This window comes from Corythoichthys intestinalis, chromosome 6 (assembly GCF_030265065.1).
Source record: "Corythoichthys intestinalis isolate RoL2023-P3 chromosome 6, ASM3026506v1, whole genome shotgun sequence".
NCBI lineage: Eukaryota > Metazoa > Chordata > Actinopteri > Syngnathiformes > Syngnathidae > Corythoichthys > Corythoichthys intestinalis.
In genome coordinates, this window is record NC_080400.1 from 54,242,070 (window position 1) to 54,252,744 (window position 10,675).

Sequence of the window (10,675 nt, forward strand, 5' to 3'; positions counted from 1 at the left end):
AGCGCGATGGAAGGAGGCAGTAATAATTCCGATACTAAAACCATGGGAGGGTTCGACAAGCCCGGAAAATTACAGGCCTATGGCACTAACCTCCCAATTGGGGAAAACAATGGAGAGAATGGTAGTACAAAGGTTGAATCACACTCTAGAGTGGGACAAAAGTTTTACTCAGTGTCAAAGTGGGTTCCGAAAAGGAAGAGGAACGATGGATAATATAATATGTCTGGAATCGGAGATTAGTAGAACCCGAGTGAACAAGGAAATGGTAATAGCAGTATTGTTTGATATTGAAAAAGCGTATGATATGTTGTGGATAGAGGGGCGCCTTATTAAATTAACAAAATTGGGGCTAAATGCAAGATTGTATAATTGGATATTGAGTTTTATATTGAATAGGAAAATAGAAGTGAGGGTAGGTGCACACTTTTCTGGACGTACAAGGTGGACAACGGGATTCCCCAAGGGAGTGTCTGTAGTCCAATTTTGTTTAACCCTTTAACACCTGAGCCTATTTTGGCCGAATTTGCATGCATTTGATGTTGCCTTTATATTTCAAAGAAAAAATTGTTTACAATGGCCAAATTGGGTCCCTTTTTTCAGGACACCTTGAACTTCATGTCTAAACTGTTGTTTTCTTCACTGACCAATTATAATCCACATTTTGGACCCAAAAAGACAAAAAAATCCCAAAATCTTTTTTCAAAATTTGTAATGTTGACTTCCCATTGACAACCAAACATGCTCGACCAACCGTTTTGAAGCTTGATAATATTTATTCAACTTGTTAGGATAAACATTCAATAGAAAAAAATAAGATTGAATAGTTTTATGTTTGACAATTCACCACAACCAGCAGGTATGGTCATAGGCGTTTTTGGCCCTTACACATACTATGGTCAAAACAGGTTATATAGCGTGCAAAATAGTGAGAAAAAAAATTATATATATCATCTAACACAAAAAGGGTTTGGAAGATATCTCTTTGTGAAGTTAGGTGTTGTACCCATCACCTTATCAAAAGTATATACGTACATGCAGTCAAGCTTCTCGAACGCACATCTACATAAAAATTGAAAAGATTATAGTGAAGAAAAATATATATAACATTGAAAAAAAGTATTTTAAAAAATATTGGCAAGTAGTTGAATTCAAATTTTTCAGGCAGGCGACCCAATAAAGGTTTTTTTTTTTTTTTTTGCGCACTCAATAAAGCTTCTTCTTGAACAGGTCACGGAGGGAGCTGCGTCACACACAACGTCACACAGCCTACTCTTTCGCCGTTTGCGCTCTACTGTCACTTCTACTCGCCGAGACACCGATTCATCAGAGGAAAACAACGACAAATACGACTCATCTTCTTCCTTGAGTTAATGAAATAATGCATTAGCTTGTGCTAAATGTAGTTTTAGATTCATTCTGCACGTTTCAAAGTCGCTTGCTCAAACAAACCGCTGTTGTGCATTTTTCGGCACAACACCGGCTGTTGCTTGCTTCGCATGCCTCCCTTTCAATAGTTGGCGCCTCGCTCGGAAATTTATTAAAAATGATCACATTCGGTTCGTCCTTCCTGACATCACAACGACACTTGGGATAAGTAGTCTCTTGTGCTGCTTTCGGTTTTGAAAAAGGACAAGAAATGATGGAAATATGGAGATGGATACATGGTCCGTGCAGCGTTTTAATGCATATTTATAAGTGCAATAAAACTATAAAACTCAAATGACATTATCTCCCGTTTTTCTTGGCTGATTGACTTCAAATAAAAACTGGTGTGGACATCAACTTCCGCACTTTCAAACGAGACCAACCAGCAGCACGTGGGTGATGTAATTACAGCGTGACGTCAAAGACGATATGCGTAAACGCGTCGCTGCCGACACGTTCGTTGTTAAAGGGTTAATATTATGATTAATGATATATTTGATGATGCTGGACCAGGAGTAGCATTGTTTGTCGATGATGGGGTATTGTGGGTGAGAGGGCAAAATGGCGACTTTCTTCAAAAGAAGATGCAAAATGCTATTAATAGGGTTGAGGAGTGGGGAGACAGGTGGGGGTTTAGGTTCTCAGTTGTGAAGACGCAGGCAATATGTTTCTTTGGGAAACATAGGGAGGTAGTGTTGAAATTGTATGGAAAGGTGGAAAAGCGCTATATAAGTATAACACCATTTACCATTTACAAGTAATAGAACAGGTAAAAAGTGTGAGGTTTTTAGGGTTGTGGTTTGATGAGAAACTTACATGGGCACAGCATATAGATAGATTGACAGATAAATGTAAAAAGGTGAATAACATATTGGGATGCCTGTCAGGGAGGGACTGGGGAGCAGCAAGAGCTTCCTTGCTTCACATATATCGGGGGATCATGAGGACTTCTATAGATTATGGGTGTATAGCTTATGCCTCAGCAGCGGACTACCATTTTAGAACCCTGGAAGTGCAACAAGCACAGGGTCTCAGATTATGCAGTGGGGCTTTCAGAACATTTCCAGTCACGGCAGTGCAGATGGAAATGGGGGAACTCCCTTTAAGACTAAGAAGATTAAAAATTATGCTTGCGTATTAGGTGAATGTAAGGGGCCATGGTGACACACATCCAGTAAAGAAAGTGCTGACAGACAGTTGGGAAGACGTAAATCAACAGAAGACGACCTTCAGCGGGGTGGGGAATGCAGTGGCGGAACTGGCAGGGCGTAGCCGGTTGGAGTTTGGCGAAACAGTACGGGTGTCCAGTGTTGCACCCTGGCTATTCAGGATGCCGGTGGTCAATTTTGAGATTAGGGAAGTAATCCAGGAAAGGGGAATTCAGGGAATGGTGGCCGAGGAGTATCTGGGAAGGAGGTATGGGCAAAACGTTCTGATATTTACTGACGGTTCGAAGGATCCAGAAACGGGATGTACTGGGGCGGCGGTACATGTGCCGAGTTACAAGGTAGACATTTAAAAGAGGTGTACAGATCACTTGTCGGTTTATGCAGTGGAAAGTATAGCAATTATAATGGCACTAGGTTGGGTTCAAACTAATGGGGTAAAAAAGGCAATGATTGCTTCAGACAGTTGGTCAGCGCTCACGAGTTTTGTAACCATGCAGTCCAGTAAACTTAATATTTGAGTCACAGAGGCTATTGTATGAAGCACAGAAGCGAGGGCTCAGAGTGGAGTTGGTGTGGGTCCCTGCACACATGGAGATTGAGGGGAATGAGGGGGTGGACATCCTGGCCAAGCAATCACTGAAAGCACAAGGGATAGAAAGGCGGGTCGTTCTGAGTAAAGCAGAAGGAAAATCCATTATTAGGGGTTACATACAAAAAAGGTGGCAAGGATATTGGGAAGCACAAGAAACAGGGAGACATTTGTTCTCACTACAGTCACAGGCGAGGGTGGCAAGAAGATTAGGGAGAAGCAGGAGGGAGGAGGTAGTGTTAAGTCGACTGAGAATAGGGCACACGGGGCTGAATGATTCGATGCATAGGATAGGACAACACATAGATGGGAAATGTAAACACTGCGGGGAGCATGAAACAGTTGAACACGTTTTAATGGTGTTTGGGAAATATGGGGAGCACAGGGATCGGTTGAGAACAGTGCTGGACCAGGCAAAAGAGACGTTTGGGATGGGAAATGTTATACAGGTGAAGACGGCCAATATTCAGAAAGGGCTAATAAAGTTTCTCAAGGACACAGGGCTGTTGGAAAGAATATAGGATGGGGGTAATTTATTAGTGTTTAATTTATTTATTAGTATTTAATTTATCTTAATTTTTGGTTGGGTTTTGTCTGCACTCTGGGTGTGTTTCACTGGTTGTCAGGTGGGAATGCTTTTAGTCTGTAACTGCCTGATCTCGTACCAAACCGTCACTCCAGTAGATGGCGGTAATAGCCCACGGTATCGAGGGGTACACTGCCAATTAACAAAACAGAAGAAGAAGAAGATTCTTAGCCCTACACACTCCGAGGTGTACTATTGGGGACGCTGGCTTCCCTTTGATTTCTCTGGGCCACAATGGCTGTTGTACTTGTCATAAAGACGTCATTTTTAGCCAGTATATAGACGAATAGTCGCTCTTTCATTCAACACCGAAAGAAAACATCAAGTCGAAGTTCGCATCATTGGCCTCCACCTGGCATCTGCAATTTTCATATCAGGTCTGTGCTAGAATAATCCTTTTTTTTTCAGAATTACACCGACAAAATGACATCAGAACGACAAGACAGGGGTAGAGGAAGGTGTAGAACACCAGCAAAGAGCATTCAGCCTTCTCTAGAGACTATATTTATGGCCAATGGCGGAGGACATGAGGAATGTAACCAGGGTGCGGCTCAGAAGCAGTTTGAAACCCCGGGACATTTGGCCCATTACTAAAATGACAAGACTCAGTCCTCCACAAAGGCATCATTCAGAGTAGAGTGACATCACGGACAGTCAAAACCCATTTGAGCTGTTCAGACAGAGTATAATGGATTTCGGTTGCCAGTCCTATCCGATTTCGTCACTGATTAGCTTTCCAACAACCTTTGCGTTTGCTTTTACCAGTTTAAGGTGGTGCACAGTTCGTGGAGGTACAGCAATACCAGGTCGATGCGTGGAGTGGGCGGAGCAAGCCCCTATTCCATCTCCCAGGCCCAAAAATCAAGTTAATATATGGTCCCCGGATAGGGGACGTATCAGATATTAAACTGATAAGAACAGATTTTTTCTTTTGAACAATTTTTATTTATGCTTTTGACAAAGACTTACAAAACATTTTGACGAGAGGTTTTTGCTTTGAAAGATAAATAGGTAGACACAGATAAAATGTTCATAACAATTTCTGTACAAGATAAAAGGTTTTAAAAATTTCCATTTAAAACTTTTAAAACTTAAAAAAAAACCTCTTCATTGTCTGTTGTGCAGGAGCGCAGTGTTATCTAACAATGTAGAACATCAACCCGCACTCACAAACAGCGTTGCTCCAGGGTGTCTTCTTCCTGCCGCTCCCGGCGAGCCAGGCCGTTGCTGCCTCAACCTTTGCTGTGGAGCTCCGACAACCCCGTCCAGTTGGGCCCAGGTGATTCTTCTTTGCGGCTGTGTCCTTGGCTTGCCGCGTGCAGCTACTGTATAATATTTGCTGCAGCCAATCGGAGCACAGCCGCGGTGGGGATCTGCCTGTTCCGCCTCACCAGCAAGTTTCTGGAGGTCCAGATGGTGTCTTTGATGGCGACCAGGGTGAGCTACTGATTTTCAAAATTCTCCCTCAGTACTCGTGAGTGGCTCACCCCGAAAAGCACGAGTTCTGCATTGAGGACCTCCCTAACCGGCAAGTCAGGGAATTGCAGGTTGTCGCCCACAGGTTCACAGCAGCGCTGCACTCCCAGAGGAGGTGCCTCACCGACTCAGGTGTGCCACAACCAGGTCGGGGGCAAATTGAGTGCGCTGCCATTCCTCGGGAGTGAATGACGGTCCTGACTGGGAGGATCTCGTGGGCCACCAGCTAGGGCAGGTCTCTTAGTCTGTTTGGAAGTGCGGGGTGGTTCACGTGGTGGCAAACTGTTGTGGGCTCGCTTAACGCAAGCCCGCGCACTGGACTCACCGGATCCCGCTCCTGCACAACAGAAATCAGAGCTTTGTGATTTCTTAAAACATTAAAATGCTCTTTGTCTAGTTTAAAATGTTTTAAGAAATTCTTTATAAAAGTATAAGATGGTGGCAGAAGGAAAGCGAATGGCAATCTTTGGTCTGGGACCAACAATTTCAGGCTGCGCAGGTAGGAGCCCATCCAGAACCTGGCCATAGCCTGAAATTTCGGATTACTGGATGGGCACAATGCATTCTGGAAGTGCAGTGACACATACAGGCTCCCCAGGAACAAGTGGAGGTCTGGCACGCCTTTTTCCCCTATTTCTTTTCTTTTCTTCATGGTGTCTCTCCTCACCCTCTCCCACTTGGACCCCCAGATAAAACGGAAGATGGACCGGTGGAGTTCTAAAAGAATATTTCTCCTTGGGGTAAAAACAGAACTGATTAGTAAAAGCAATGGTAAAATAACAGCTTTAATAATGAGCACTTTTCCTTCAATAGTCAAATGTCTGGTTCCCCAAACACCCAGTCTCTTCCTCACTTTCCCTACCACGTCTCAATTCAAATTCACTTTATTTGTCCCCGAGGAGCAATTAAAAATGCATAACCAGCAGCATTGCAGGACAAACACACCAACAACAATATAAAACACACATAAAATGCTACAGTAAAAATATCAAGTTACTGCCAAATAAAAAGTGCTTTATGCATGATGTTAAAGTGCTATGTGCATTCAGTCCGTCATTGGCAGTTGGGACAAGGCGGGGTCATTGTTCAGGAGCAGGACTGCTCTGGGGACAAAGGTGGCCCTCCTCCTTTGTGTTCTGCAGCGTGGGCATCGCAGCCTGCGACCTGATGGGAGCCACTCGAAAACGGAGTGTAGTGCATGTGAGGGGTTGTGCAGGATCCTGTGAGCAAGGCGGATGGTCTGTTGTTCACAAAAAGCAGGTAGAGTTCTAACTGGGTGGCCGATGATTTTAGAACAGACCTTGGTGACGGTGAGTAGACGTGTGCGATCTTGCAGGGTGATGGAATGAAACCAGGACATGAATGAGAATGTTGAGATGCTCTCAATGAAGGCGTTATAGAAGGTGAGGAGAATGTCTTTATTTACTCCAAATGATGTCAGCTTTTTGAGCAGATATTGCCTCTGATGGCACTTCCTGAGGATCTCCTCAATGTTAGAGGAAAACCTCAGGAGGCCATCAAAGTATCGAAATATCTATACTCCCCCACCACCTCCACAGGCTCCCCCTGAATGTTGGTAGTAATGTCCTCTGCCAGTTGTCTCTGCTTGCTGGAGAAAGTTACAATCACCTCTTTGGTCTTGTTAGGGTTAAGCTGGAGACAAGCGCCCTCACACCAGGTGATGAAGTCCTGCAGAGCAGAGCTGTGATGACGTTTGGGGGCAGAAAGCAGAGAGAGCAGTGTCGTCAGCGAATTTTACCAAATGACAATTTGGCTGAGTGGACCTGCAATCATTGGTGTAGAGGATATAAAGCAGAGGTGATAGGACGCAGCCCTGTGGTGAGCCGGTGGAGGTGCAGATGATGTCGGAAAAGGAGCAATTAAAAAGCACCCTCTGTGACCTGTTGGTTAAAAAGTCAATAATCCACATGGTAAATTGGTGATCTAGATTGAAGCCGGTTATTAACTTCTCTGTAAGGATGTGTGGCTGCATGGTGTTGAAGGCAGAAGAGAAGTCCGCAAACAGGAGCCTGGCAATTATGTTAGGGGTCTTCAGATGTTTGTGGATGGTGTCCAAGATGAATATCTTAGCGTCATCCACTTCCCTGTCGGCTCTGTATGCGAATTGCAGAGGATCCATCAAAGGGTCAACAGACTGGGTGATGGAGTTTTTGACAATCCTCTCCATTGCCTTCATTATCAGAGAGGTCAAGGCCACCGGCCTCAGGTCACTTAATGCTTTGGTGGGGCCCTTCTTGGGAATGGGAATGATTGTGGAATATTTCCACTTCTGAGGCACTGTGCAGCAGTTCATGAAGGTCTGGAACAGCTGCTGGAACACCTCCCCCAGCTGCTCAGCACAGTACTTAAGGGTGCACCCACAGATGTTGTCAGGTCCAGCTGCAGTGTTGAGTTTAGTCCTTTTGAGGGCTCTCACCACCTCTTCCCTGCTGAAGGTGATATATGAGTTGCCAGGATGGAGTGAGGAGATGAAGGTCTTTAGCTCTGCGCTGTTGTCCCTTTCAAATCTTGAAAAAAATGAGTTGAGGTCATTTGGGAGAGACGTTGTACTGCACCCATCAACCTGGATAGGTTTGCGCCCTGATGTTGTGCAGTTCACAGCTGCCATATTCCTCAGGCCCTGCCAGGCAGAGCGGAGGTTCCCCTGGGTAAATGAGACCTCCACCTTGTTCTTATAGTCCAGCTTGGCCTTTTTTAACCACGTTTGACCTCTCGGCGGATCTCCTTCTTTTCGTCCTCTGAGCCCGAGAAAAAAATCATTTTCTTCTTATTGAGTACTTGTTTTAGTTCTTTAGTGACCCAAGGTTTATTGTTGGGGTATATTGTGATGGTTTTGGTCGGAATTTGAGATGTATGTTGTCACTGTGTCTACCTGCTCATCAATGTTATTAGAGGACAGTAAAAAATTCCAGTCAGTCGTTTCAAAACAGCCCTGTAGCCTGTCGACACTGTCTGGAGTCCATTGTTTGATGTTCTTGGTTATTTTGTCCGTCCTCTTGACTACAGGCTGATAAGCCGGAGCAAGCAAAATGCTGTTGTGGTCCGTGGAGCCTAAGGGGGAAGGGAAACAAGTCTGTATGCATTTGGAATAGAACAATAGCATTTATCAAGTGTCTTTCCAAGTTGTGTTGAACAGTCAATGTACTGATAAAATCCTTTCAGGGATTTGTCGAGTGAACAGTGGTTAAGGTCACCCATAAGAAATTTGGGAGCATGTGGGGAAATTGATTCTAGCCTGTGCAGTGTTCTTGATGTGTTCAGAAGCAGCCGAAGCTTTTGCTTTGGGGTGAATGTAAACCACAACAATAAAAATTTGTGGAAATTCCCTTGGAAGGTAAAATGGGCAAAGGGAAACAGCCAACAGTTCAATATCTGCGTCACACAATTCTTCCCTGACCACAACAGATGAACACCAGAGTGAGTTGACATAGATGCAGACCCCTCCACCATGATGCTTCCCAGTGAGTACGGGAGAGCCAAAGCCATCTATATTCAGGGCATCTTTGCTGTCGTTTTCATTTAGCCATGTCTCAGTGAACGCTAGAATTGATGCCATCTGATATTCATACATGTGATTGACATTAGCTTGCAGTTCATCCGTTTTATTGCGGAGTGAGCCTACATTAGCCAGAATGACTGAAGGACGTGTCCGGTGTTTCACTTTTCCACGCTTCAGTCTAGCGCTAACTCCAGTCTTTTTCTTCCCCCTCCATGTTACCTTCTTGTTATGGTGAAGCGTGTTCTGATGACCAGGCGTGTGTTTACGTTGTATCACCTCTGATAGCTCCTCGGTGAAAACAACTTGGCCGGACTGCAACCGCAGCTGCAGAAGCAGGTCCCTGGAATATGTAATCCGCTGAATGTCCGGGACACTGTATCCACTTGATAGGCAGAAAACGTGCACCATGAGGTACTGCAGAAACATTGTAATCCAAAGGATCCTTGTATAATCGATCATCCTGATGTGTCGAAGCTAGTGCTAACTAGCACTAGCCTTGTTGACGACTTCCGCGCTTCCAATTGGTTCTTGTCTCGTGACGTTCCTGGCGCATTGCATTGTGGGTTTTCGTGTATTGCACAACAACAAGAAGCCTGCGACGTTATCCTTTGCTAGGGATCCATTCTGCTTGGTAATCGTTGAAAATAGTACACTCGTGTTGTGTGAAAGACTGCCATTCTAGGCCCCATGATAGAAACGGATGCAAAAAGGGTGGGATACGTTTTTAGCATTCCCGCCTGGAAGAGAAAGTATGGACCTCAGATAGATGAGTTGACCAAGAGGCGTCAGTTGGCTGCAGCGGTGAGAAGAAAGGCCATCGCTTTTCATTCATCAACAGAAAACATGTTGGTCTGTTCCCTACATTTCCATAAAGGTAAGTAACTGGAAGTGTTAATGTTCTTCGGATGCTGATACTGACTGCATTTGAACGCTTATGGCGTGTGGTTGTGTTGTTTACTTTGGCTAACCACGCTAGTGTCTAAGAGTGGCTAACTGTAGCCCTACTGGTTAACTGTGCATAAGCCACAGGCGTTCACTGTAAGGTACTAGTACACACAAAACCAGTTCAAGGGTAACAAAGAAAGTAATGGTAGTAATGAAGATGTAAAAGCACACCATGAATGATTATAAGTATGGGAGATGTGTTAGAAAAAAATGCCATATTTACCTCCCGTTTAGGCTACTGATATGCTTGACCAAGCACTCTGTTGAGGAGACTACAGATCTACTAAATCACCAGAAGAATCTTCTGCTTGTTTGTTAGGCCTAATGATCAGTTAATCTTTAAAAAAAAGTCTGTTGCATATACATCAGTGCCATGTGAAGGCAGTTCCCACCAGTTTAGACAAATTACAAAGCTTTGAAATCCATTTTGAGTTACTAATGTTAACCTGTTGTATGACTGATACGACTTTTGTAAATGCAGGAAAACCAGCATATGAAATGAATGAGCCAGACCCTGACTGGGCGCCATCCTTACGCCTGGGACACACATCTGTTCAACCCGCCAACGTGGACCGCTCTTCTAGACGAAGTAGGCGTGAGCAATTGAGGTTGGAGGAAGATGTTGGTGAGCTACAGGAGGAGCCTTCAGCGCCCTTCAGATGCTCCTTCTGACTTTCATGCGCCTGCGTTTGGACCTGCCAACACTACACATTACACACATATTCCATGTTTCCCGTAAGACTGTGTACAGAGTGTTCAATGACATTGTGCCCTTTTTACATGCCAACTTGTGACGAGGAATTGTTTGGCCCGACAGAGAAACACTATAAAACAATGCCACACAAGTTTTTTGAGTCCTTCGGACGCAGAGTTGCAGTGATTATTGACTGTTTTGAAATTTTTACTGCGAAACCATCAAATCTTAAGGCCCGTGCGCAAATGTTTTCTAGTTAATAACTACACCA

General features: G+C 44.4%; 1 pseudogene; it reads right to left on the minus strand.

Annotated features, from left to right (window-relative positions):
* Positions 1-4,538: 4,538 nt before the first annotated feature.
* On the minus strand, positions 4,539-4,719 carry LOC130918182 (uncharacterized; annotated as a pseudogene).
* Between the last annotated feature and the right edge of the window lie 5,956 nt (positions 4,720-10,675).